General features: G+C 42.3%; 1 protein-coding gene across 6 annotated transcripts in view; it reads left to right on the top strand.

Annotated features, from left to right (window-relative positions):
* Positions 1 to 25696, top strand: part of LOC122917633 (aminopeptidase O (putative)) — a 336369-nt gene that overhangs the window by 264381 nt on the left and 46292 nt on the right. Inside the window, exon 14 of one of the 6 annotated variants that reach the window (XR_006386419.1) lies at positions 24799 to 24879. The exons of 4 other annotated variants lie outside the window; for them this stretch is intronic. The gene's annotated coding sequence lies outside the window, so the exon portion shown is untranslated. Of the gene's footprint in view, positions 1 to 12539; positions 12697 to 24798; positions 24880 to 25696 lie in introns of all 6 variants that reach the window. One more of the 6 variants, XR_006386420.1, reaches the window with a different exon arrangement.

Below are 25696 nucleotides of genomic sequence, written 5' to 3'. Positions count from 1 at the left end.
CTTACTGTGCAAGAGTCATTCCCACCCCTCCACCCATCAGGTAGCCGTGCTTACAGGTTTTCAGTTCTCCTCGTCCTGAAGCTACATCAGGCTGCCTGGCACATCTTTTGTCTTCTCTGACATTTACTTTCATTTAATTTTTCTCTTCACATCTTTGCCCCCTTTCCAGTGCTGCGACTCTGTTCCTTCCTACTGGTCTCTGTTTTCTTCATTTCAGATGACAAAACTCACCTCTCTTTTGCCTCTGGTCCTCAGGTGTACTCTCCTTACGTTCTGATAGTCTTTCTTCTTAAGTGTTTCACATTCCTTTCATTTAGTTTGAATAACTTGTGGGACAGAAAAGCAAGGAGAACATAAACAGCTATACAACTGCCAGGGGGGAATGGATCGGCCTGCTCTTCAAGGGACAGTGAAACAATGGTGGTGGCAACAGCGAATTGTATAGCGTGTGTTTTTAAAAATAATGTTATTAGATGTAGCTGAGTGGCTGTTGGTTTTAGAAGAGGAACATAATTTTTTTTCTGCTTTTATCTTTAACTATTCGAAGATAAATGCAAATTATCCATCACATTAAAAGATTAAGGGATAATACACTTTTATAAATCCACATGAAATACAAAGTTTTTAAATCTTACTTTTTATTTTAAGGGTTAATAATACTGTAGTATAAAGAACAAATTGCATATTGAGGAAAATATATGAATGGCGTATGATTCCTTTAGAAGAAGAAAATGCCAATTTTGAGATTCAGAAGAAGCACCTAAAATCCTATTTGAAGCATATGTGATAATGTATGGAGAATAAATTTTAAGATACTAATTTCTGGTCATCATCAAGTACATATGATGATGTCACGCGTATGCATTGGCAAACTTTCAAAACACTGAAAATTCAGTAATAACAAGGTTGGCTATTACTATTAACAGACTGTCCCTACATGTGTTAGTTTCCAAGCTAGTGGTTTTGGCGAGGGTGAATGTCTGGCCTGTGTTATGATTAGCTATAAGCAACACTAGGTGAGGTGCAAATGGTTTCTAACAAAAGCACCCCTTAAAGTAACCTAATTGTTCTTTCCTGCAGGAACCTGAAAAATAGTTTTTTAAAGCATGAAATTGTTAAAAATTTGGTCAAGTTTTCCTTGAAATATCAAGTGAAACAAAGATCTAGAAAGAAGGTTGTGAAAATGTGGACTTCATATCATATTTAATGGCCATTTCAGTTGGAGCCAAAGGATAAATTCTGCTTTCTGAGTCTTAGAGAAAACAAACGAGGGCACTGTTTTCATTGTGATAATATGCTTCCTAGATTCTGAAGCATTTTCTGTCACTTTTATTTCATTTGCTTTTTCCATTCGTTTGATTCTGAACTGCAATGATCATGTTGGTATGAATGATAATTACGGATTTAAAAAATTGTGTATAAAACCCAATTTGGTTTATGCATTTTGCCACATTTATTGCTGCTTTTAAAATATTTATACATTCGAAGAAAATGCTTTTACTGCAATTCTAATATTGAAATGTTCAACATGTTAAAGGTAGGTACAAATTTTAAACTATTTAACAAAGTGCTTTACTGCTGTTTGTCTTTTGTGACAAAGATCTGTTTTATATTAAGTTTATGATTTCTGGAAAACGATTTAAGACTAATAAAAATTATCTGGCTCTTACTTGGACCTGTGACAGCAGACGGTCACGGTGTTAGGCTTGACTCTGGAGCCGTCAGGATACAAAGCTTGGCAAAATGGCACAAGATGAATTTAGAGAGGGCTGAACCAAGGGTCCCTTCACTTTATAGGATCTACCCCACATTCAGCAGAATGGTAGGCTTCAGGCAGCCACTCTTATGCAACTGAGGCAGCTTTGGTGTTGAGTGGTTTCCCAGGCATTGGTGCTCTTGCTTCTTTTCGAAAATGTTCTTGCCCTGTGAGAATTCATAACAGGTCTACATTTATATAGCTGTAATCGCTTACAATAGCTTCATTGATACTTGATCTCTATAGAAAAGCTTTATGGGTTCTAATGAGTCACTGCTCTTGAGGCACCAGCCGCCTTCCCTATCTGTGAATGGCTTTGTGTCCTGTGTTGTACTGATTGTGCCTTTGGATGACAACTTACTTGAGTGATGGGGAGAGGCAGAGTAATTTATTAAAAGTAATTACAAAGAAACCAAACAAAAAGAGTAATTACAGTGCTGTTAATATGCAATTCGTTATTTTATTGCTGCAATATTTAGAACTGGGTCTTATTTGTGGGTCTCCCTTTCTTCCTTGTAAATCTCTAGCAGATACATAATTTTATCAAATTCTCTGTACCCAGGTCTCAAGTTAGATCTGGTCTCCAAAGATCTTGGCTTTTTCTGCCCCCTTCCCCCCCCCCCTTTTTTTTAAAGCTGGACCAAGGAAGAATTGCTGATAAAATGTATTTTTGGTAGCCTCAGGAAGGAAGTCTGATCTGTGTGATTTTATACCATTAAGTTTTCATTTGTTTTGTAGATTTATTTTCTTAAGAGTCCACCGTTTATATAAATAATTCTAAGAATTACGAGTATACTGAAATCCCTTCCATTTTCGACTAGCACAACTCAGAGAATTAAAGTATAGTCATCCACTTACCCTCACGCACTTATTCACGTATTTTAAAAAGAATCTGTGAATGGAACTATTAATATAATAATAGCTGACACTTGTCATGTGTCAGGCACTGTTCTAAGTGCTTTGCATGGATCTGCTCATGTAAATGCACCCTTAAAGTGGTACCACAGACCAGCAGTATGCCGTGAGGGTGTCGTAGACCAGGGCAGAAGCTCTGGCAGTAGGTGAGGTCTAAACAAGTCAAATAATTACTGCAGAAAAGAATGCTTTGGGCAAGATTTAAAAAAAAAATTTTTTTAACCCAAGCCATTGACAGTCCTAGACCACCAGCATAAAGCATACATTTCTAAATGAGGAAAATCCCACCCGGCGAGTATTTTGAAAACACTTGAAAGTGTGCAGATAATTACACTGTTGTTGATTTTAGCAGATTCAATGCCAGCAGCCATCAGCTCTTCTATGCCATGAAAGATGAAAGCCATTTTAATATAAAACACGAGTTTGGCTGGAAAGGGGAGGCAGGCAGAGAACAATTTCATGACTTTTTAGTTACTTTTATAGGAAGCATTAGTTACGTTCCTGTGATAGAATGCTTTACTTGGCAATTATTCTCATCTGAGGCATTTTAATGACTTCTGCTCTGTGCCTGGTATCATCTGGCACTAATGAGATGCATTATTTTAGTAGCACCTACCGGTGTCAGTATAGTTGAGGGCCTGTTACCATTTCCATTCGTCTTCTCTTTTAGGAGGCAGGCACTATATCTTCAAGTATAGCCAACCTGTATTTCGTTTGTATTTCTGGGTATCAGCATACAGCAAAAAGGACACTCAAGCCTGTATCTCTAGCACTTAGAGAAGGGCCTGATCACACACAGCCTCGAAAAGTAGTTGTTCAATGAATTAGGTGAATGAATCCCACTCATGGTACTTACCTTATTAAGTCATACCTGGCTGTTATGTGTTTAAGAAGTTGTAACGGTCCAGCTTTTATTTATTTTGTTCTTTGATGACAGAAGTTTTCATGGAAGCACATTCGGTAGAGCTGTCCCAGTTGCCATGGGTCATCTTTTTCATCCCTCCTGTAAAGAGAGCTCAGAGCCAGGAAGGCCTGACCCTGGTCCCAACTCTGCCACCTAATTGTGTGCTCCTTGATTTTGTCACTTTTGCTTTCATCTGAAAATCCTTTCATTTAAAAGGCCAGTTAAGCCAATGTACAGTAATTATAAAATTAATGAGTATGTTTGGTCTTGATTCTTTCATAGAGTTTTATGATACATTTTTTTCTTTCGTCCATTTTTTCTATTTAGATGGCTTGGATTTTTGTTCTAATGGTTACCTTGACATAATAATACATTTTGGTCTCTCTCCACTTCTTTTTCTCCTCTTGTGTTTTGCTTTCCCTCTGTGAGCACTAGTGAAGTTAGATATTAACCTTTTCTTGCTCCTCCTTTTTTTTTTTTTCTCTCTTTATTTTTTATCATGTGACATGAAATAGGTCTTTTTTGCTTCCAAGTAAATAACCTTTAACATGGTCAGTAAACTGTATTATTTATATGTTCTTCCCATTTCCTCCCTTTTTTGGTAGTTGTATTAGATTTATGATATCATAGCATGTAGACATTATTTTTTTTTAAAGATTTTATTTATTTATTTGACAGAGATCACAAGCAGGCAGAGGCAGGCAGAGAGAGAGGAGGAAGCAGGCTCCCTGCTGAGCAGAGAGCCCAGATGCAGGGATTGATCCCAGGACCCAGGACGCTGGGATCATGACCTGAGGTGAAGGCAGAGGCTTTAACCCACTCAGCCACCCAGGTGCCCCAGCATGTAGACATTGTATACTAACTACCATATGCTTTATAAAATCAAATAATTTTAATTCTGCAAGTAAATCTATAATGTTCATCAGCCACCCTCATACAACTGATTAGGGATTTTGGTTTTTTGAAGTTACTTCTAGAGCGGATTTCTCAGGAAGAGCATGGGGGCAACTGTATTCCTTGAGTGTTTGCATATTTTTAAGTTTGTGCTCTTTTCCGTGAAGGTCAGTTCATCTAGATGTAAAAGTCTTGATTCATGTTTTCTTTATTTAAATATCTTGTTTAAATAATTAAATGTTAAATAGTTAAATGTTACTCCATTGTCTTTCTGCTGTTCTCATTTTTTTCCCTCAGAGCGACCTGGTCTTTGCTCCTGGATACCCAGATTTTTTTTTATTTAAAGTCCAAAAATGTTCCTTGACTGTGTCTCATTGTGGCTTAATTTTCCCACTTGTCAACTGGCTTTTGAACTTTATTTTCCTCATTTGTAAAATGGAGAATAGTGGTAACCTCAAGAGAGTGGATTTGAAGACCAGCTAGGATACTGTGTATAAAGTGCTTTAAATTTATTTTATTTCCTTATTACTCTTCAAAGTCCCGTGTTGTTAGGAACTTTAAAATTTAGAGTACTTCATTTTATGGGCATTTGGATTTGACTTGGCTTTATATTTGTGAGAAATCTGAAGTGGGTCCTCTGAAGTCTTTTGTCTACATCTTAGCAGTATATAAACGCCCGCTGATTCCATGTGGTAAACAGGCTTTCTGTGCCCATGCGTGGGAACTACTGGCCTAAAAGCAGTGGTGCTTTCTGAAAGAATCTCATGTAGAAAACTCCTTCTCCATTTTACTCTTCATACCCTCTTGCCCAAAATAAGTTACCTTCCCACACAAAACTGGGTTTACGTGATCGTGGTTTGGGCACAGTACAATACACAGGAAAAAAATTAAAGGACTCTGTTTTTCAGATAATGAAAACTGAAAACCCAAGTCCGTTCTAATCAACCAGCATGTCTTCTTGGATTTGTTATACATAAGACCTGTGTAAGAAGCTGCTGGAACATACCAGAGAAACAGGAGATGTCGTTTCTGGCCATGGGAGATAAAACACACACATATCAAAGATCATTTCCAAAGCAGCATGTGATAAGTAAATTCAAACCAGTATGGCATAAACTAAGGACATGAGTATATGATGCATTTTACCAGAGGCCACCCTGGATTCGAGTTTCAATGCCTGGGCCTTGTTTGGATAAAACAACCCTTTACACATGCAGCCTGGAAGTTATGGTGGGAAATTGGTTAACTGAATTAACTGAATCCATTTTAATGCTTTTACCTGATTTGAAAGCACAGATAAGGGTTTGACTGACATACATGTAAATAACGTGAGTGTTTTTATTTGCATATGTGATTTTTAAAAATAAATTCATCCATGTTTTGCATGTAAGGCTGGAACCTATCATAGAAATTCTGCTGACACAAATCAGGATGATTTGAAAACCCAAGGCTAGAAATACAAAACTGCCTACCGTTCCATGTATAACACATTCCGTATTAAATTCTGTATTTATTTGAACAATTTATTTACTAACTTCACTGCATATCCACAACATACTAAACCCTGAATAAGGAGTACAGAGTACAGAAATGAATGGAAAACAGTCCTGAAACAGTTTACAGTTGAATGTAAAAAAAATGTATAGAGTAGGAAACGAATTGAATCCAGCCTCTATCAGTGGTATAACAGGTGTGTATATAGAGCATCTCAGATCTCTGTAAGGAAAGGGAGTCCTCTCCCTGTGGGCTTGCATTTTCCGTAAGTCTTCTCAAGGATGATTTCAGGATACAAATAATTCCAGCTTAGTCAACTTTTGTTATTTTGTAGAATTGAGGATACCCTCATTTCAGTTCTCAAAATTCTGATCGTCTTCATGAGAACATACCGAAACTGGGAAATCAGTATTTCCTTTTGGCTCTTGTGCAGTCAGAGGCCTGCAGCAAGTTCCGGCTACCAAGCTACCTCTAGGCTTGAGGATGTATAAAGTTTTCAGCCTCTTTCACTGTTTTTTTCCCTTTGATTTGCATTAAGTTTTGGGTTTTTTTCTTTTCCCTAAACATTTGGTTTCAAGGCAAAAGGAGAAATGAGAATGTTTCAGAGTTAGGGGTGGTCACTGCAAGTTCTAGAGCCCTTCAGATTCCTCTTGTGATTTTGGAATGTTGTCACTCAAAAAGCATCCCACTTACTCTCAGCACCACAGATCTAGCATGACCTCTGTTTTTTAGAAAAAAGTTATTAAAAAATAATTATACACCCCTTTTATCTTTCTGCTGATGAGCACAAATAGACGCACCAGGTGGACTACAGAATGGCATTAAGCACGTACCCAAATTCTTAACATTTTACATTTCCTGTCAATCAAGAAATGTTTGTTTTTCAGAGTGTTAAATTCTAAATCATAGGTATGCAGACTTCATATATATATGAAGCAGGAAAACAAACTGATTTGCTTTAATATCAAACCGTGTAAAGTAGGAAAAGATCTTTTCATAGAAAAGGGAATAGTTGTCATTTTTTGTGACCTCGTTTGTAACTGAAAACCATAGAGTTGATTTTCTGTAGCAGTTTTCATTTGGTGTCCAAGAAAAATTCATGATCTCCGTCAAGGAGGAATAGCAGGAAGAATCTAGAAGAGAAGCCAGTCACAGCTCTGGGTTTGTGTTCATGCACAAATTCGGTTTCTGAGTTTTTCTCCTTAATTATCAGCTACAGGACCTTTAGTTTTCAGTGTTAAAGGCACAGCTTTAACAGTGATCCCTAACAGTAATGGTAAAGGTCGCTGAGTGCTCCCACGCACAACAGAAGATAGTGGTTCTGATTCTCTCTTGTAGAGCTGTACCAAGTTTTATGTATTATGTCTTTTATATGCCATGAAATTCACCCATATCCAGTTTCTTGAGTTTTAAGACACACAGTTGTGCAGCCATCGCCACAGTCCAGTTTTAGAACATTTCCATCATCAGAAAGTTCCCTTGTGTCCATTTGAGGTCAATCCCTATCCCCTACCCCTAAGCCCCAGACAGCTACTAATATGCTTTCTGTTTTTAGAGTTTTGCCTTTTCTGGAAATTTCCTATAAATGAAATCATACACACTTTAATCTTTTGCACTTGGCTTCTTTCATTTATCACCCCGTTTTGAGGTTCGGCAGTATTGCATGTCCCGGTGTTTGTTCCTTTTTGTGACAAGGTAGCATTCCATTGTGAGGATGTGCTGCGTTTTGTTCTTCCGTTGAGAGATTGACAGATGTTTGGAGTTTTTGCAGCTTTGCCTTACTATAACTAGTGTTTAACTGCCTTCATGCGGACTTATTTCTCCTGGGTAGATATCCAGGCCTGGCATGGCTTGGCCTTAGGGTAGGGGTATGTTTAACTTTCCAAGAAGCTGCTCAGCTGTTTTCCAAAGTAGCTGTAGCATATTACATTTCTACCAGTGGTGCCTGTGGTTCCCAGTTCCTCCCTCTGTCTCCTTGTCAGCACTTGGAATTGTCAGACTTCTTTATTTTAGCCATTTTCATGGGAGTATAACCGTGCTTTCTCCATGCAGTTGCTTTTATTTCTTGTGAGGATCTGAAAGTATCTGTATCCCCTAATGTGCTGTTGTCCTCCATTTTTATAGATCGGAAGGCAGTGGAGCAGTTACTGGAAAATCTAAATGTCTCGCCCAAGATTCCCAAATGAGTCACTGAGCCTAGAGTCCTCACGCATCAGTTGGAAATAGAGCAGCCTGTTTTTGTTCCAACTCCTGGCTCCCTGTGACTCAGACTCCTCTTTGTCCTCATAGCCTTGTTGGGTGTGGCTGTCTTTTGATCTTTGTTGAGTGATCCATTCTTATCCTCTCGGAATTTGGTCTGATGAAATCCAGTTGTTTTCTGTGGAGATGGGCTAGTGTCTTCTTGGAAAGGTGCTCCTGTGCGGTACACAGGCCTGTCTGCTTCGGGGGTGGTCCCTGTTGACTGAGCCAGTACCTGTCTGTCGTCCTGTCGAAGGGGGTAGATCCTTGCCTCACCAGAGCTTTGTGGGAGTTAGGTGAGGTGACTTATCTAAGACAGCTGGCATGTACTAAATATTTTAATATGTTTTATGGCATCTCTTCTAGTGCCTGTGAAAGGCTGATTACCTTCTGACATGGACAGTAACACTAGTCATTGGGTTTTTCTTCCCTGTGATCCTGAGACAGGAAAACATTCTTAAATTTATTTCCTAATTAAAAAACAAAATTCAGCCATGGTTTCTTACTGTTCTTTGGTCCCCGGCAAATGTAGTAGTAGTACTTTTACAAGTTTCTGTACATGCCCGTCTTCTGGCTTATTCTAGAAGACTCATCCTGCTTCTCAGAGCTACTGTAGCATTTCATCAGCGTCTCTCTTCAGTTTGTCCAGATTGGAAACTCTCAGAAGTGCCCTTCTGGCTGTAAACTGTAGTCTAGCAAAGCTCCATTTTAGACCATTACCTTTCTTACTGTCAGAACGTCATTGCTTTTGCACCTTTAGGCCAAACTGTTTTGATACGAAATTCCTTTGAGGGCTGGTAGGGCTTATACAAATGCCCAGCCTTTGAAAGCCACTTAACATGGGACATGTCTCGGTCTCCCTGGTCATTTTGTGGGGCCTGGCCAGTTGAAGCGAAGGTTCCAGTTCCTCTGTCACCTTTCTCTAGACAGGGTCACAGTGTTACATTTATTTCAGAACAAAAAGTGAATTCTAGTACAGGTGGTTTGTCTATGAAATGATTATTTTCTCTGAAATGAGTGCTGGTCACGTTGAGTTTCTAAATGTTAAAGGGAACATGAGGGAGCACCTGGGTGACTCAGTCGGTTAAGCATCCTGACTCTTGATTTCGAGGCAGGTCGTGATCTCAGGGTTGTGAGGTGGAGCGTGTTTGGCTCTGTACTGAGTGTGGAGCCTGCTTAGGATTCTATCCCGGCCCCTGCCGCCACCCAGTGTTTGCTCTCTCCCTCCCTCTCAAAAATAAATAAATAATAAAGGGAACATGGCTTTTAGATCTATGAAAATCTCCTCTTGGTCTGATGCTGCCGCACAGCACATGGGGAGGAGCTAAGAGGTTGGGAACTTAAGAAAATGTAATTGCCACCACCAAGGAGCTTCTAATTTTTTAAAAAAATTTTTATTAACATATAATGTATTATTAGCCTCAGGGATCAGGGAGCTTCTAAAGTACCTGCTGGAGCTGTCAGTCAGGTACCTGGCGGAGTGTCCTAGTCGCTGTGGTGTTAAGAAAGCTGCTTGAGGTCCTGAATACTCAGGGGTGCTGGACGGCAAGAGAGGAAATGAGGGGGAACATGTCTCATGGGAAGTTGAACAACTCTGGTTTCACTTCAGCGCTTTATTTGGGAGGTTGTATGGGACAGAGCTGCTGGACTCAGGGGAAGACCTTGCAGCTTCTCGAGGGCCAGCGGTTCACTTACACGTGAGAACATGGAGGCCCCAAGAGCTTTGGGTTCCAGGCTGGAGATCTGGCCTAGGACCAGACAGAGCCCAGGTCTGCCCCCCGCCACCGCCCCTTTTTTTTTTGGCTCTTTTCAACTGTTCCTCCCAAAGCAGGGGGTGGAGGCAGAGTAGCCTTGGGTTCCAGGTGAAGAGAAATGGGTCACACTGGTCTTTGTTATGTTGAAAGGCAGGGACACCTGTGAGAGGCCCAGAAAAAAGGTCTGGGAGACTTGGGATGACCCTCCACGGTCATCCCTTGTCACCTAGGAACACATGCAGAGTGGGGGCCTTTTCCTAGTAGACGCATGGTGGGGCATGGACCGTGTCCGATTTTGAGGGCTCAGTTGTTTCCGAGCACAGAGTAAGACTTTGTGGAGGGGCAGCTAGGGTGTCTGCAAGGGTTGATGTGAACTTTTGCTTTTCATGTTAAATTAGTGAATCCTGCAAGGCACAGATTATTTGAATTTTTGCGATTCTTATCGCAGTCCAAGCAACTGCAACATGAAAATGTGGTGGTGGTAGTTTTTCAGTCCAATGTGTGACCAGATAACTAGTCATTTATTTTGGAATGCACCGAGGGTACACCCACAAATTCCTTTTCTTCAGTCTTTGCAGGTATCTTTATGGTTACGTTATTTATTCTGAAATGCAAGGCTGCTTTCCACATTTACATTTATATATTCCTACCTTGCTGTATTGCACATCTAGGGTCACATTTTTCTTCTGTCTCTCTCAGCTCATACTTTAGGTCAAATCAAACCACCTCCACTCCCAAATGCAGTATTGATAAAACTAATGCTGAACTTGGATTATAAAAGGTTTAGTTCTCAGAACTCGCTGTACTGTTGGCAGGGCGAAGTGAGTAGGAATATTCTGATTTAGGGAAAAAACTGCTTATATTTTATCTGTAACACAGCCGGTAAGATACAGAAGGATAGTGCCGGAAATGAGCAGGTGAATAGAATGTAGCTACTGAGTGCGTCAGACTTGCAGACAGGAGCGGGGGGGGGGGGGGGGGGGGCGGTGCCCTCTCCCGCCCCCCAGCAGAGTAAAAGGGGCAGGAGAGAAGGCCCAGGATGATACTCCTGTGTTGCTCATCTGGCATACTTTGAGTCTTCTTTAGAGATTAAGTCACTGACTTGGTTAGCAGTAGCGTTACCCAATCTCAAAGCACCACATTATCGTAAGACAAATCTAAATGACGCTGAGCTGCCTTCAACAAAGGATCTTGTGTAGCAGCATGCACGTACAACTTGGGTGGGTGTGTGCAGACGTACCCACTCACGTTTACCTGTTCCATCGGCCTTTGACCTGCAAACCGGGAGGTGAGGGGCGAGACCTGCTGGTGTGACCACTGTCTCCCATCTCAGAGGGAAGCTGCGGGCGCTATTTCCAGAGCTGGCGCTGTTTGCCTCTGCCTCTGACTCATGCTCCCCGAGAACTGCCCTGTGCATAATGCAAAGTCATTGTCATCATGAGCCATCCTAGGGAGAGGTTCAGTGGAAAAAGTGAAGGTGGAGCAAACCAGGCTCTGGAACAGGAGGCGAAAGATACAGGTTTTGCTGAACTTCATAGTCATGTCTTTGAAAACTGCAGTAATCCTGGTGGGAGTTCGTGATAACAGAAGAGAAGAAATCAGGCTTGTTGCTGCAGGACTCCTCTTATGTTCAGATTCTTAAAGCAGGTGGAGAGGAGAGTAAAATAATCCTGGGATTGTTGTAGATTTTGGACACATATTCATAATTTCTCAGTTTTTCATTTTTTGTGTTAAACCTATTTTGTGATGATGAACTGTTACAGAGAAGAGAAAGGGATGTATTATAAATATATGTAAACTTCAGGATTCTAATTACTTATCTTCAAAATGATCTTCCAATAATCAGGAGGGTGAGGCACATCATTTACATGAGGGTTAAGAATAAAGAAGTCCTCTCTTTGCTAGTCGTGGTGGGACTTTTTCCTGTGAAAAACTATTACCAGCAAATCTGGAAATACTTCCTTATTATTTTAAGACCATTCTTTATAGTGAATCTTAATATCAGAAATAATTGAAAGTTGGGGCACTTGGGTGGCTCAGTTAAGCATCTGACTCTTGGATTCGGTTCAGGTCACAATCTCAGGGTTGTGAGATCGTGCCCGGCATTGGACTCCACATTCGGTGGGAATTCTGCTTGGGATTCTCCCTCTTCCTTTGCCCCTCCCACTCACTCTTTCTCTCTCTCATAAATAAAAAAATATTTTTTCAGAAAAATAATTGAAAATTAAAATAAAGTAGTTATTGGAAGAGTAGCTCAGTAGAAAGAGTTCATGTGTTGAGAGCATTTATTTCCCAGGCAGTTTTTTGACTCAGTTTCCTTAACAAGAAAAATGTTAATCTTTTGTGGATGGACCCTTTTTTTTTTTTTTTAAGATTTTATTATTTATTTGACAGAGTTCACAAGTAGGCAGAGAGGCAGGCAGAGAGAGGGGGGAAAGCAGGCTCCCAGCTGAGCAGACAGCCCGATGTGGGTCTCAATCCCAGGATCCCGGGATCATGACCCAAGCCGAAGGCAGGGGCCTTAACCCACTGAGCCACCCAGATGCCCCAGCCCTTTTTTTTTTTTTTTTTCTCTTTTTCCCAGAGCATGTGTGATTTCCATTAACTTCTTTTTTCACCGAACTGTGGTGATGGCTGTAGCTGATGCCTGTGGGTCATCTGTGCTCCTAGAATTGAACTGATACTGTGTCATCATATGCCCTCGCCGCTGTTGTCCTTCACAACCTGGAAATCATAGACAGGTAGCTGGAAATCCCATGTTTATCCCTTACTGGTTTTTTCATCTTGGACAAACTAGTTTGTGAAAGCTTCAGTTTTCCTCATCTATAAAATAGTTACTATAAAGCATTTAGCAAAGAGCTGCCACTGAATCGTTGCTCACTGACAGTAGTTTTTAATGTTATCGGGGATGGGCTTCTCTGGTACCGTCATCATGGGTGAAAGTCATTTATCATCTGTGGTGTACTAAGAGAACAGAAGGCACCCTGAAAAGCAATAGGATAGATCCAGAAATGTAGCTGCAGAAGAATGGCATGTTTGGAATATCTGCCTGGTGTCTGTGAGCCAGCTGGAGTGTCCCCAGCGTGAAGACCAGGGAGGCAGCCCGGTTACTTCTGTGACAGGTCTCAGCTTCGCCTAGAGGTGCACCTCTCTCCTAAGCTGACCCAGGAATCTGCTCTGTGGGGCCGCTTTACCCCAAGCAAATACTACCTGGGGTTCTGTTGGAAGTTTCCATTAGGCTCCTCCAAGAAAGTTTTAGTTGAAGTCCTTAGTCGTGGTTCTGTTAATTTGGGTTGAGGGCTTAATTAAAGTCATCTCAGTTGGCAGAAGGTCTGGCCAGCCAGAAATACAGTTCTTGCTGGTATCTGAGTACAGTAGAATTCCAGGAAGTTTTCAGAAATAAGTGTTGAGATATCCCTGTCCCCCAGCAACTATAGAGGTCTGAGTTTACAATAACTATTATTCTTATGTAGAGCTGGCTCCGAATAGTGAGTTTCCCCAGACGCGGACTAATAGAAACCCACTTAGACCCTGAAGAAATGGGCCCAGTGTTCGTCTCAACTATGAGTAATGTATTATGCATGATTTAAAAAGGCTTCTCAGAATGTCCTTGCTTATGTAAATCAAGAATCAATATTTTTTAGAAAGAAGTTTTTATAGATAAGCCATCACATTATTTGATAATCAGACATCATTTTCAAGTAGTTAAAAGGGTCATTGGACAAAACCCAGTGGGCTGACTTTGCTCCCTAATTGCTAAGGATTGAAACTCCACATGCCCTCTAAATTATGAACAGGCTTGAATTTTTTATGGGAAAGAAATTATTTTTTTATGTAGGATAATTTTCATGTCAAATGTTGTATTAGCCAGTGAGCTCTATCAGATTATACAGGTTGCTGCTTTTCCTCACCTGATGCCTACTTTTCCTCTGTGAACTTTATTTTAAATAGAGATGAAAGAATGAGCGAGAAAGTAGGTTTGGAACGAGGAGAATGAATCATGAGAATACACTGCTGGTCCTTCTCATTCGTCCTTGGCATTCCTGGAATATTCTTACCTCTCTTGACAGAGAGCAGCAGTTCAGTGGCAGGCTCGCTCACGGTAAGGGGCACTGTGGGCCCCCCTGAGAAGGAGGTTGCTGGAACATTCTCCCCGTTTTCTCCCAGGCAGTGCCGTAGCTCTCCATGAGTGGTGAGAGCCACTGGAAGGATTTCATAGGCCCAGGGAGGGCGCCTCTCAGCGGATAGCTGCAACGGTATGCAGATGTGTGTCTGTGTAACCCCATGTGAGTGCCTGCTGCCCCAAAGATGGTGTGTTTCTCCCTTCTGGGCTGGGCGGGGACCCCGCCATGGCAGCCGGGGCTTGTTGGTCAGTTTGTCTGCCAGTGTGTCTCTTGATTCAGGGAGAATGCTGGTTCGGAGAATAGTTTTATTGCTTCTGAAAATAGAGGAAATACTCAAGAGTGCTGGGAGAGAGGAGGATAAATATAGCATTTCTGTTTTCCTGCCCATTCTACTGTTTTCCACAGCATTTCATTTTTTAAGATGGATTTTTATCTTGCCAACTTCAACAGAAGATAATTGCATACCGTTTCTATCAGATTGGCCCTCTTATCACTTCATGTACTTACTATTACTATTTTTTTCCTTTTCGAAAACTTTTGTACAGGGACATATAAGGTGGTCCTAAGATTCTTGTCTTCTAGACATGGTGCGTGTGCTGTGGCTTCTGGTGGGACCTCTTGTGAGTAGATGGCAGGGGCAGTCTTGGCTATGGGTGGTCAGAAAATTCCAGATACTGACTAGCTTGTCCTTGCTCTTACTCCTTGCATGACCCATGTCCTAGAGGGCCGTTCCACGTGTTTGTCATCCTGCCCCTTCCATCAATGGGCACTGTCTACCCACAACAGTGCCAGAGACCATCCAGTCCATTGTCCTGCTGGGAAGGGGTCCGTCATGAGTCTGCAAGGCAGAGCTAGCACACTGGCTGGAAGTCCCTGCCCAGATGAGTAAAGTAAGAAGTTTACTTAGTAGGTGCTTGGCAGCAGTTGACTCAGTAGGAGATGGGAGAGGAAGGCTAGATAGGTCATCTCAGGGCATTGTACATGGTGTGCCTGTTTACCAGACTGAGGTTTCTCATCATTTAAAATGATTAAGTTGATACCAATTTTAGCAAATAAAACCTAACTTTGAGTTTTGGGAGGTAAGTGGCTTGTGTTACTGAATACAACCATTTCCCTGGTTTCTCATTGCTTGAGTGTTTGGAGTGTCTGTTAGCATGCTTAGCCTAGTGCCTGGCCTAGGTTTGCCCATGACAAAGGTCCTATGTTCATAGGGCAGTGGACTCTGCGTTCCCAGGCCCCATCACTGCCCCCGCCGGCAGTGTGCAGTAATAAGTAAGCTACTCGTGGTTACCGGCTAACAGGGCCGTGACCTGGTTTGAACTCTGTAATGAGGAAAGAGCAGATTTATTTGCTCCCCTTGCGCGCCTCCCCCCCCACCATGCTCCTTTATTATCTTTAAGAGGAAATTGAATAGCAAAATTCTGCATTCTCATAATGTTAATGGCATGATGTCATCTGTTCCAGTCTGAAGTCAAGAAAGAGGGACAACCAAAATACAGATTTAACATCTCATAGCTGCCCAGGGCTTTAGCTGGAGGCTCTGTATATGTGTGTTATGTGTATGTTTTTAACAGTGTGTCTAAGGTATAACGTATAGAGTATAAAACCCATTGTACAATTCATTGGTTTCTAATAAATTTGCCAAGTTGTGCAGTCATCACCAGAATCTAGTTTTAGAATGTTTCCATCATCCTGGAAAGATCCTTGGTACCCATTAGCAGTGACTCCCTGTTTACCCCACCCCTGCAGCTGTGGGCAACCCATAACGTTCTTTCCCTTTCCATAGATTGACCTTTTCTGGATGTTTCATATCAGTGGAGTCCTACAATATGTTATCTACTGCGTTTGCCTTCTTTTACTTAGCATACCGTGCCATTTTCAGGGTTCATCCATGTTGTAACGTGTACCAGTGGTTTGTTCCTGTTTAATTCCTGAATAGTGTTCCACTGTAAGGCTGTACACATTGTGTCTGTCTGTTCACCAGTTGATTGATATTTGGGTTGTTTCCAGTGGGGGGCTGTTGTGGATGACACTGCTATAAAGGCTCACCAGGTTTCTTTGTGGTTGTGTGTTGTTAGTTCCTTTGGGTAGGCACCTGGGAATCTTAACACTAAACTTATGTGTAACTTAACTAAGAATCTGCTGGATTGTTTTCCAAAAAACTGTACTGTATTACATTCCTACATGATGCCTGAGGGTTCTAGTTTCTCCACACCCTAACAAGGCTCTATTTAAGGAATAACCTTAATCTTTGACTTTAATTTGATACTCTTATACAGAAAAGAAAGGTAGAAACTGTTTTAGTTTTTCTTACATTTTTTCAAGCATTGTTAATCATGTTAACCAAAATTGTAGTCGTCAGTACTCTGTCCTCTCTAATCTCTAATTATGTGGGGTTTTTTCCTAGACTTGATAAAAGTTTGGAGGGTGTGTGTATGTGTGTGTGTGCGCGCACGCACATGTACATGCATGCGCATGGGCACGTGTGATACATTGTTTCAACATTAAGTTAGTTTACTTTGAGAAGGGATTTTATTTTTTGTGCTTTTCTTTTTGTAACTTTCTCTTTTGTTCATACCAAAGGTTGTAAGTTTATATTTCTAATTATACACACTGTCTTAATGTAGAGTTAGATAAATGTATGTAGAATCATATTTTATGGTGCTTTAAATAACCAAATGGTAAGTTTTCTAATTTATAGAATTAGGTAGCTTTTAAGAGTTCTTTATTAAAAATGCAAGTAGGGGTATTTGCATGAACCTGGGCTATTTCCAAAGGCCTCACAAAAGTTGTACAGGAAAAATTTATCCCATCATTTGACATGACAGGGATTACTGTGCACCTTTACAAGTGATAGAAGTTGCTTATTCTTTTTGTTTATTCTCAGATTTACAGGTGTGCTTTATTCTGGCAGTGAGCTTATCAAATAAACATTTTTCTAACCAAGTCCTAGTTAGTCATGACCGAGCCTCCTGGGTGAGGTCTGTGACCGCTCCTTAGGTGCCCCAGGAGGCCTGTTGGTCTTTGGAACAATTTGTGCTTGTCCAGGGTTGGTTTTAGCAGTGACAGGGTAAAGATGATGTTCTTCCAGGGGCGGGAGCACCTCACCTCCCAAGAGAAAAGGAAGAGGGGTACCCAAGTTCCCAGTGATATAAATGCATGGGAGAGAAACAGCAGCAAAGATGTTCTCTCATGTTCTGATAACTGAGGAGACAGCCACAGCTGAATAAGGTCTGTGGCACCTGGCCTGGCCTCCATTTCTGTTCCTGCGCTCTGACGTGTGGGTGGAGTTTGGTATAAAGGAGCAGTTCTCACGGGGAAGAACCACTGTGACTGGGGGCTCTTGGCTTATATCAGGCTGAGCCCAGGAACAGTGTGCCTGCAGTGCATAGCGCTTGCCATTGTGGCCGCAGTATGCTGCTGCTTGCCGTCTTCAGGTGCCTGCTCCGGAGTTAGGTGAGAATCATGGGGCCAGTGTCCGAGCTTAGCCCTGACTCTTACATGCACGGTTTTAATATTTCCTGATGTCTCTAGGAATGTGACTGCCAGGTCAATCTGGGAGGATTGTATTTTGCTGAATTTTCCCTTGTCCTCTGTGGGAATGCTTTTGTGTCTGAGTAACTTACACAGCATGTCTGATTCAGTTTGCACTAATAGCTGTGTGTTTATGGGGATTCTTCAGGCCTCTTATTGCTTCATTATGTCTTCTAGGGTTCACAGGCTTGTAAATACTGAAATTCACATTAATGCATCCGGACCCACTCTCCTTTTAATTCTCCTTTATGTTACAGATGGGGCATTCTATTAAGGTTTCCCTCTCATTATATGTATTACATATGTGAGGATATCTAAGAATTTCTTTTCAAGGTAGTTCTGAAAGTGAGGTGTTATTTCTGATACTTTGAAAGCCATGGGCTCCACATTCCAACAGGCTTTCAGTCCATGTTACAGCAGTGTGTGGAAGGGAGTGGCAGAGCTAATGGGAGGTAGTAGCAGCTCTCAGAGGGTGCGAGGAAGGGGGGTTGGTGGGGGTGGGGGTGGAACAAATACGTGGATACCTGTGGAGGGCAGGTCACTGAGCTGTGTTCCTTTGCTGTAAGTTGATTATCCTGTGGGCTCTGCAGTACTCCCTAGGACTGCTTGCTGCCTTCATCACTGCAGAATCCTCCCTGACACCATGTACACCCTCAGTGGGGAATGGGGGGCCCTCACAGCCTAGTCACATATTTCTGAGAAGAGATGTGGTAGGATGAAGAACTGAGCTGTTGGGCCTCATGATGACATTACTGAGTTCCTGAGGGCTGTTGCATAGATGCACACATTAAATCATTGTACCAGTCTCGGTTTTCGTGGCCTTTGCCCTTTTGTCTACGTGTGTTCCTGTTGAGGAGCCGTGCCCCTGATCCCCCCGGAGCGGCCCTTCCAGCCAGTATTTCCTCAGCAGAGCAGTTCCTCGGAGCGCTCACATCTGCATGTCCTCTGTGTGTGCAGCATTTCCCTGGGCCCTCAGACACCTGACATCCTGTCATGACTACTGGCCATTTTGGTGCGGTGCCAGTCCCTCTTCATCCTTGGGTTTGAGAGACATGGCATTCTGCCAGCTGCCCACGCTTTTAGCACTGATTCCAGTTTGCAGATTTTCCAATATTGCTTATTCTTCTTCCATTTGTTATTGATATTTTGGACATTTCAGTGTTTAAAAGCATCTTCTCCAGCAGCTTATCAGGGACACACCAGGAGGGAAAAAGTGTTAACTCAGCCTTCTCATGGAAGCAAGCTCCTGAGAAAGGTTTCCTAAGGGGCAGGGAGTTGGAACTAATTTTAACTCCATTTGTAATAACCAAGTCCACTATTAGTGTAATAACTTGAGTTTCCCCTAAACCTTGCATGGGTCTTTGAGAGTTTCTTGGTCAAATTGGAGCGACACCGCAGGGTGGCAGCCCGCCCCACGGGGCTGATTGGGGGCGCTCACTGGGTATCCTGGTTTATGTTGCTCAGGTGGTTGAAATCTACACTGAATGCTGAGTTGACTGGCGCAGGGTGGTAAGTTCCTAGTTTCTGCATAGAGTAAGTTTGTTTTCCTGTGCGGTACCTTTCCTGTATTGTTACTTCAGTTCAGTGTGTTTAGCTCGCGTTCTAGTTTCAAACCAACTTGAGCCAAGATAATTAACATTTTTTAAGTGATGTACTTAAAACAGCGCCTGGGTGGCTTAGTCAGACCCAGCGTACTCCTGTTTCAGCTCAGGTAAAGATATCAGGGTCTTGGGATCAAGCCCCACGTCAGGCTCTGCGTTCAGTGCTGGGTCTGGTGGAGATTATATCCCTCTCCTGCTCCTGCACGGTCCAGCGTGCTCTCTCTCTCTCGCTTGCCAAAATAAATACAATCTTTTTTTTTTTTTTTTTAAGTGATACACTGTTTATTAGAGAAAAATTAGAAAATATAGGGAAGTCTAAAGAAGAGAATGGAAGACTGCCTATGATCCAGTCATCTGGAAAGCTGTAGACTCTTACTATTCTGGTGTTTGTCTTTCAAGTCACTTAGTGAAAAAAAAAAAAAAAGCTATTGAAAAAGAAGGGGAGTGTGTTTTGTATTTGTGACTTCAAAGGTGGTTCATTCAGGTTACTTTTTATTTTTTCTAATTAGCTGAATTCACTGATTTTGAAACTTAGCCTTTTTGGAAAGACCTGTTTTATACCTTTCATAAAAAGGTACTTGACTGACAGTGAGTACTAGAATCCTGGCTTTCCCAGGGACTTGTGTACCTTAACTGAATCCATGTGGAAACGATCTTGTGAGTAAACTTTTACAAATGCAGACTGTGATCTAATGTCATGATCTCACAAATGGATGGCAGGAGCGGGCGCCAGGGCTGTGAGATTACTCCTTTTACCTTTGACTTTCTGCGTGTGACCTTTGGTGTAAAAAGTGGCAACAGCCATGCTGTGTCTCCTCCTTCTCTGTCATCGGGAATCCAGGGGCCATGCAGGAGCGGAGGGCATGCTGCCAGCTCACCTTGTGACTTGTGGGTTGAGCTTGCAGTCACAACAAGGGAATCATGGAAGATGAGCCTCTGTTCAGCAGTTAACTGTGGGGGCTATTTCTGTTCTATTTCAAGAGGCTGAAATTGATCCTCCCAGCTTGTTTCTAAGGAATATGCAGTGACACATCTGGCCTGTCTTTTCTGGCTTCTATTAAAATGCAAATAGTCTTAACTTCAGAGTAGTATAATTGAGTCCTAAAAGGGGTTATAACTGATGCCTCCCTCTTCTTCAGTATTTTTGTGTTTTTGTGCTGCCGGACTGGCTTTTCTGGCTATCTTGCTGTGTACGTGGGTGAGAACCCCTCCCAGAGAGGCTTCGTCCTGATCTAGTAGAAAGTCTGGCACTTGCCGTGCTCCGTGCATACCTGGGGTGCGCAGGCATACACACATGCATACACACACGCACACACCCGCTGTGGCCCACACAGAGTAAATGTTGTATACAGATTTGTGCAGGTGAATAGCGTGAATTGTTTTGGGAATAATAGATCTCTGCATTTACCGGTACTGAATTAAATACAGTGGAGTCGGTACATCTGTCTCCTTTTGCTCATCTCGCATCTGCTCTTTTTTAGTTTAGAATGCCGTGAATCGTAGGTAGGCTCTCTTTTCGTCACAAACCTGCAACAGCAGGACCTGCTCTGGTTAGGAATGCTATACGTGTCCCCTAAATGCCAGCACATGGTGCCATGTGGGTCTTCGTTTTCATGTGAGAAGAAAGTAAGTCCCTCAGAAATTCTTTCTAACAACTGATACTTGACTGAGACCTCCCCTTCCGTCAAAGGCCAGAAGCACAGCTCGTCGCTCGTGCCCTTCTGACAGCCAGCTGGTGGAGCAGATCATCCGAGCTGCATGCTTGTGAAGACCAAAGGGGGCCACTGGGTTTCCCTCCCGCAAGGAACCAAAGAATTGCTGAAGCTTCCGTGTACATCATGAATCCTCGTCCCAGCCCAGCTCCCAGAGGGTAGGAGAATGAAAACATGAGTGTCCTGAACTGTTACTGGATCATGTCATTTAGGGTCATTTTTGGAAGGCAGCTGTGCTCACCACTGTACCACCAACGCTGGAAGTGTATCCCAATTCTGAGAAGCGAATGTTATCCGCTCTTCGTCTTTCAACTTGTCCCAGATATTTGGAGCATTGTCCTGTTTGTGGACCTCATGCCACACTGAAGGGCTCTGATATTCCACAGCCCCCACCCTTTCTTTTGATTCCATGTGTTTCTGCTAAAGATGTCTTCTTCCAGTGCTCATGGAGGGGGCGGGGCATGAATAAGTTGTTCAGGCCCCCATAGTTTTTTGTACTTTGTGGTTTCTCTTATCCTGTTGTGTTAACCGTAACACGGAAAGGGCCTGATCAGAAGGCACATGTCTGAGGATAATCAGACTAGTGTGTGTTGGCCCAGAAGCCCTCCGGTGTGGTGGTGAGTGGGCCAGAAAACTTTCTACCTTTTATCATGTATGTCTGAGAGAACCCCATTGGTCCTGACCAGCCAGGGCCGGCTGCTTCTGGGAGCATGCCTTTCCTTTTTGGGTCACCTTGTTGGTGCTCTAGGTACACGTGCTGGCCCTCCTGGGACCCCGGGCTCATCGGAGCGAGCTTTTGCCTCCAGGGAAACAAGCAAGTTCTATAGCACTGTTTTAAAAAAGATGCCTCTTGGCTATGTTTTCAGTTAAGTAAGTTCTGCCATTCAAGTTCTGTTGACCCAGAAGCCACAGGGCAAACTCTGGAGATGTTTTTCTCTGTCCTTTGAAAGACAGCGATGTTCACCCTTACTGTGGGTGTCCAGTGGGACTGGTCAGAAGAGCTGATGTCCCGCCAGCATCCGCTCTGCTCTGTTGGCCTCTGAGAGGCCCATGATCCAGTTGCGGCACATTTTGGTAGCACCAGAGGCCGAGCTTTGTAACTAGTAAACACTGGGTGTTACTGAGGAACAGATATACGTTCCCTGAAACAAGCTGGTAAATATATGATTGAATAAAGTCAGCGTAGGGTAATCTGTAGTTGTCCTCACTTCTGGGTATGATGAAATAGCCTTTATTCTATGATAAAATAACCTGACCACTAATTTTATAGGTTGTGCTGCCCCAAAGCATTCCCACGTTCTTTACCAACTGGGGACGTGTGTGTGTGTGTGTGTGTGTGTGTGCGCGCGCAGTGGGGATAAGGATCTGCCTGATACTGTGCCAAGTGCTAGAACACCCAAGTTCATTTTAGGATGACTGTTTTTAGGGGAGCCTGGGGTGGCTCAGTGAGTAAGGCAGCTGGTCATGATTTGGGGGATCATGAGATCGAGTCCCATGTCAGGCCCCTCTGCCCTTCCCCTGCTCTCATGCGCACTTTCTCTCTCCCAGATAAATAAATAAGAGTTTCGAATGGCTATATTTAGAATACCAGTGTAACTTCTGAGGAGATTTCCGTTAGAACGGTGGAGTTGGAGGCACACCTTACATGGTTTGAAGGAAGGTACCTCCAGCTTCAGTCAGCAGAGACCGCTAAGAATAGCCGCACTGCCAAGGTCTGTTAAATCTCTGAGGCTGTTCTCTACCACAGGGTCACGGAGGCCAGAGGTTGGCACATTTGAGGTGTCAGCCTCATGTGTCCTCATTAAACCCCTTTTTTGATACCTTATTCTTGCTGGTGCTGGTCTCTCCCCTACCTGTTGATTCAGGTGCCTCATGCCCTCCCAAGTGCCCAGCCCGTCTCTTGGTTCTCATCTCTTATCCACCCCCTCCACACCCCACATGGTGACTTCTCTCCTGCAGAATCTGCTTGTCCAGTTTCCCTCTCCTTCCACTCAGCCATGGTCCTCCATCCAGCCTTTCTACCAGAGGTGACGTGTTAAACCAGTGTGTGGGCGTCCCTCCATCGGTCAGTGATTCTTCATGTTAAGAGAGACTTTACTGAAAAAAAAAAAGAGAGAGAGAGAGAGAGACTTAAGGTACGAGTTCATAACTCACAGTTCCCCATCTTCAAAAATGAAATACTAGGTTAATTATATGACACTCTAATTAATAATAAAGTAAGTCGCCTTAACATGCCTCTCCCCCAAAAGATCACATTGGAATATTTGATATTTAGAAATAGGAGCTTTGTGTAATTCAGCGAATCACAGTGATGTTTTTTGTGTTTATTTTGTGCTGTTTCAGAAATGGGAATCAAGAATGAATTACATAATGATTCTGCATATGGATGTAGTAAAAATCATATTGTATAGCCAAAAGTTAAATGCCCATAATTCTGTGTACCAGGCGTTACATTTGGCATACTCTACATAGAAAATTGTAATCCTCATTTGCTTAACCGAATAGTATTATAAGATGTTGTATGTTCTCTGTCCCTGTTTTGCTGCCACCTCTGTTAGTGCAGATCTCCCATTGACAATGAGAGAATTGCTTTCTAATGGACCTGTTGATGACATGTCCCTACTTTGTCTCCTGAGATTTGGTTCTGAGTCCCAACATTCATGTTGTTTTGCTCTTAGGATACATTCACGAAAACCTGGATTTTCAGTTACATTTGAAACTTAATCATATTTTTATTTCTTTCTCAAAGCCAAGATGTAAGTAGCGATTACTTCAACTTTAGTCTTACCATCCTTTTGAATAATAGCTTAGACTGGTATGTTCATAAAGTGGATCCTTAATAAAGGAAAATACATCCAGACACCCACTAAGTCATTCTTTTTCGCCCCCATTTTCTCCTTCCTTGCAATATAAGTCGATTTGATAGAATAGCATCAGGATACGAAAGGACAAAACTGGTAAAATACAAATCGAGTTCTCTGACAGATCACAGATCACAGAGATGAGAGAATTTGAGACCATCCATGCTCCTTACAAGTTGAGATGATAAATAGGGCAGAAATGGCATGAGGGGTGAGGATGAAACAATTTAAAAGTAAAGATGAGCTAGTATTGGAACTCTACTTGGGTATTAATTTTCCCCTTAAACCACATATTGTGGCCTGTGAGGCCTCCTTTGGCTCATCAGTTTTTATGTGGGCTAAAGGAGCTTGCTTGGAAGATGTAAATATCCTCATGTTTTTTTAATGGAGAAAGGTTGGAACAATTATGCTTTCAATTCTGATCAACTGACAGTCCTTGATTTGACATGAGCCACACTGAGAGAAAGCACATACTGTTTCGGTGATGTAATACAGATCTCTAGAAGGAGAAGCTTGACAAGCAGGCCTTGCTGTGATTCTGGCTAATGGTTGGATTGGATTGATTGAAACGTTTCTGGTTTTGTTATGAACCTGGGAGAGAAGTGAGAAGACATCCTATACACCTAGCATTTTATTTAATAATCTGGAAGTAAACATTTCCAACAGTAATCACACATCGTTTTTTTCCTGAAACTGGACATTAATTGTTGGCATATTTGAAAAACCTGCCCCAGTTATGCATCCTGTGGGAGCTGTCCATAACCAGAGCTAACTGTTTGCCTCACGTTGAGGACGAGTATGAGCATCTTGAAGATCTAAACAGTAGTAACTCTCTAAGGAATTTCCTTTGTACTGTGCTTTGCTGTTTTATTAAAATTAATCCCTTTGACAGCAGATTCATACAGTATTTTTTTAAAAGAAATTGCTATGTGGTATAGCTTGTCAGCAAGAGTAGGCACTGCCCCTTCATCATTCATTTGCCCAGACTTACCTCCTACCACATGCTTTCAGATGCTTCATCTAGAAAATAAAAAATGAACACGAGAGTTTGCAGACCCCAGGGAGGGAGACGCTCCTGCAACATCGGTCACAGTGAGTTTTTTTGAATACAAAGGATTGTACAAATATTCGTGTCTTAAATCTCCCCAAGTTTTTGCTGTCTAGTAATTGAGACATCTTTAAGAATTCCTGCTGTGGGGTGCTTGGGTGGCTCAGTTGGTTAAGCGATTGCCTTCAGCTCAGGTCATGATCTTGGAGTCCTGGGATGGAGTCCCACATCGGGCTCCCAGCTCCATGGGGAGTCCGCTTCTCCCTCTGACCTTCTTAACTCTCATGCTTGCTTGCTCTCTCTCACCAAAGAGTAAATAAAATCTTTAAACAAAACAAAACTGTCCTTTAAAAAAAAAAAAGAATTCCTGCTATGTTTAAGGGTTCCTTTATGAGGATGCACCTGTGATTCTGTGGGAGCACATTTTCCTTTAAGCCTAAGCTTCTCTAAGCTTGAGGGCAGTTGGAATCTTCTGGAGAGTTTGATTGCTTTTTGAAGATCTTAACACTGGTTTTCAGAAGGACATTTAATTTAGTTATTTGAAGTTGTAATTCATGAAGATGGAATTTACCTGGTAGGCCCTACTTGCTTTTGGTCCTCACCTGTGGGGGGGGGGATAAAAAATTAAAAAAGTCAATCCCAAGTTTTACATAAATTTGTAAGAGTAGCAACCCATTCAAAAAGTGTGACTTTTATATGCCTTTCAGCAGATACCAGAATGGTGAGGGTTTGTTTTTGTTTTTGTTTTTTTTTAAACATGAGAAGAGCACTAGTTTGTTTCACATGTCACCAGGTATGACATAACTGAGATAGAGAGGAAAGCTGTCCCGTGAACTCCATGTCTGACCTGAAGACACAGGG

This window comes from Neovison vison, chromosome 9, assembly GCF_020171115.1.
Source record: "Neovison vison isolate M4711 chromosome 9, ASM_NN_V1, whole genome shotgun sequence".
NCBI lineage: Eukaryota > Metazoa > Chordata > Mammalia > Carnivora > Mustelidae > Neogale > Neogale vison.
The sequence above is the reverse complement of the archived record's forward strand: the minus strand, read 5'-3'. Positions and strand labels throughout refer to the sequence as shown.